The following is a 3,849-nucleotide window of genomic DNA, read 5'->3' as shown; positions in this document are numbered from 1 at the left end:
GGTAATTTCCTGCTTTATTATAATAATATCCGGGGTAATATGCCTCCGCCTGCGCGCCGAATACCTTCTTATTTTCGAGCACGCCGCTTCTCTTCGTTAACCGCTTCGTACCGCCTTAGCGCGACGTTAATTATTTTGCGTAGTTGCAGTGGTAATTTTGCGTTTTCGCACCGCCGCGCTTGACCGCAAAAAAGATTACCGACTGCATCAATTCGTTTAATTGTAACCGATAATTTGAAGATTTGCAGCGTTCGGGAAAACATAATACGCGTGTTTCATGAGATTTCGTACGAGAATTAAAGTAAAAAAATATTTAATAGACTATTTAATAGACTCTAGACTTCACTTTTTTTTGCCATCGAACGAAGAAATAATTCTTTAATGGACCTTTGTAATGATTCATAATGAAAAATGTACGTTTGAATACACTCCTTAATGTATTAATTTTATAATAGTGGTTCACTTTTGATGTGGCTTTTTAATTGATTTTTACATTATAATTATGAATATTTTAACATTTTATTTATTACGACTTTTTTATATTTTATTATGTTTTTAATCTTTTAATTCTCTATCGTGTTTATAATTTAGTGACGAAAATGATTGAAGTCGAAACATTCCATACGCTTTTCATTAAAAAGACTAGTTTTAAATTTTATTCCCTTGATTAATAATATACATAAAGGGCATACACCACGATGCAAGATCTTAGAAGCGAAATAACAATTTATTCAAATCGAAAAAATAAATATACATATATTATATATATATAATTCGGTCTTGATTAGACTATCTTCAGTAACTTTATAATCAAATCGAAAAATAATTACAATAAAATTGAATGATTATTACATGAAAAATTATCTAAATTACGAATGCGATCAATTGTTATTACGATAAAAAAAGTTTAGATTATGATAATTACGTAAAACCGTTCGTAAGATTATAATTAGATTAATGTAAATATTTATTATGATGTAGCCTTCTATGTCATTTATTGTTGAAAATTAATTTAGCTTGTGACACGAAGCACAATTTCCAGATTCTATTACGCCAAAAATTAAAAAAAACAGTGTACAAATTAAAGATAACTATTACAGACAAAATGAAACAGTATTAAGTTTATTTCCTTGATGTTTAATAAATTAGTTTTAAATTTTGACCTAATTTTCGTTTCATTCGTTTTATGTTGATCTCTTTATAATTATTATTTTACAATTTTGAACTTGACATTTGTTAAAGTAAAAAAATGTAGTAAACTTTTTTTTAATAGTAACTTTTATTTTTTCCAATGGTTTTATTAAAAAATTATTTACAAAAGATCATATATCGTTGCATTACACATCTTACAACAAAGATTTGATACATTATACATATCTCTTCCTCTATTATCTCCGGAATCCAATCCAATTATAATTGACAATTTAAACGTAATAGAAAGATATAACTGTGTTGCTTCGTGCGCGAGATTTAACGATTTCGAGGTTTTTTACGGGTATCCGAACTGGTTAAAGCCAAGACTTATCTGCAGCGAAATGCTGCGTTCGAAACGACTCGCGAGATATTCGACGAAATAATATCCCGACGGTGCAGGGAGGGTGAAGGGAGAGGAAAAGTGCCGGCGATGCTGGGTAAGCGGGCTCCAACCCCCATTCATCTTCGGCGCTCGTTCCGGCCGAGGATAACGTTATTTCTACCGTAATACTTCTGTCGGAGAATCGCCCAGCGGAAAAAGCAGTTCGGTATTGCAGCTGCTGGCGCACGCGTACTTCTCAGTTCCTCGACAAATGGCAATAACGACGTTAATAGCGCGCCGAATCGTGAAGGGAAGGGATAAAAGGAGATTTCGAGGGTCCTCCGTGGATATAAACGGAGATGCGAAACTCTCCGTGATCCTATTGGATTATGATCGATGCGGTTTAATGATTAGCAAAAATCTTAATTCCAGAATCTTATATATATTTCGCGTACCTCACTTTTCAATTCTTAAAAGATAACGAAGAATAATGATACATTGAAAAATATGATGGATGGATTTAATTTTTGTTTATATAATTTTCACCGTTGATGTTAATAGAAATATCTGATGTGAATTTTTAATATTATGATTTGAAACATGATAATTAAATTTATGCCATGTTGTGTCTGCATCAACACAAGAAAAATTATATTTAACACTTTTGGTATTAAATCCATATTCATATTTTTTTAAGTGGATTAAAAAATAAAAACAACGCGATATTCGTGAAATGTGAAAAGATTCTATGAATTAAGAATGAATGCTTGAGCGAATTTTTAGGGTTTTCAATTTAAATCGAGCTTAACGCATTTAGAGATAATATTATGCTAAAATCAGTTAATAACATATTTACATATTTTTTTTAATAATAAAGAGTGAGATTTTTAAATTTTGTTATAATATAATGTTCCTAACAACACTTTTATCCCACCTTTTCTTACAACTCATTAAAATATTACAAATATATAAATACTTTTATGAAGATTATAAAAATGATTTTCTTATAAAAGTTTTTCTTATAAAAGATTATAAAAATAGACGAAGATATAAATACAAGGTATGTAAAAATATTCTACACGAGATTATACATTATGAATAATCTAACTTGTGTTTAAAAAACGCATGCTATTTTAAGAAAACAAAGAGCGATCGATAGAAATCGATCGCTCTAATTATTGTGAGATTGGCAAAGTAACGCACTTTCGTGATCATATCCGCAAATATTGAAAAACAGATCAAACTAAACGAGATTCGAAAGATAGAGAATACGCATCAGAAGAGCAGAATGAGAAATAATAAGTGCGCGCAATCGTCGAAGTGTAGCATAGTCGCGGTAGTAGACGTTGACGGGATTTCCCAGAGAAATATACGACGATATACTCCCACGCCCCCATTCGACGAGCCCAGCCGAGACGAGCCACCAGAGCAACTGCCACCCACCCACCTATCCACCGCCCAGCCAGCCAGCCAGCCAGCAGTGAGCTAACCACCCACCTGCGTTAGCCGCGGTCGCCGCTGACGCTGACGCTGAAGCCGCCGCCACCGTCGTTCGGTCGTGTTTAAAGCTCCGCCAGTAAAACAATAAATTGCGCTCGAGAGAGCGATAGAACGCAAGAGAGGGAAAGAGAGGGTGGTAAAGAGGATGAGAGTGAAAGAGAGGCGAGAGTCGCGGCGTACTAGCGCGGAGGAAAGCGGTCCCTGTCAGCAATTGCCCCCCTCTCGTAAGAAAAAATGGCAGCTGCCGTGGCTGGATGGCGCATACGAGACCATAATACCGCCACCCTACCTCGTTCTGTACGTGTGGACGTCGAGCGTGCAGCGAGAGGGCGACGGGTGGGGCGGGTTGCTACGTTTGGGAGGGGCGGGAAGAGGAGAGGGTGAAAGGAAGAAGCATGAGGAAGAAGGAACAAGGACGCGAGAAAGAGAGAAAGAGAGAGGGAGGAAGGGAAGTGGGATGAGACAGACAGTGTGGAAAAAAGCGACGTAGAACGAGGAGAGACGACCTGGGTGAGCAGCGACGACTATGATGACTACGATGATGACGAAGACGACGACGAGGACGAGGACGACGGCGGCGACGACCACCGGCTGACTAAGAGAGAAAGAGAGAGAGAGAGAGAGAGAGAGAGAGAGAGAGAGAGAGAGAGAGAGAGAGAGAGAGAGAGAGAGAGAGAGAGAGAGAGAGAGAGAGAGAGAGAGAGAGAGAGAGAGAGAGAGAGAGAGAGAGAGAGAGAGAGAGAGAGAGAGAGAGAGAGAGAGAGAGAGAGAGAGAGAGAGAGAGAGTAGAGAGAGAGAGAGAGAGAGAGAGAGAGAGAGAGAGAGAGAGAGAG

The sequence above is a fragment of the Atta cephalotes genome (assembly GCF_000143395.1).
Source record: "Atta cephalotes unplaced genomic scaffold scaffold00025, whole genome shotgun sequence".
NCBI lineage: Eukaryota > Metazoa > Arthropoda > Insecta > Hymenoptera > Formicidae > Atta > Atta cephalotes.
The sequence above is the reverse complement of the archived record's forward strand: the minus strand, read 5'-3'. Positions refer to the sequence as shown.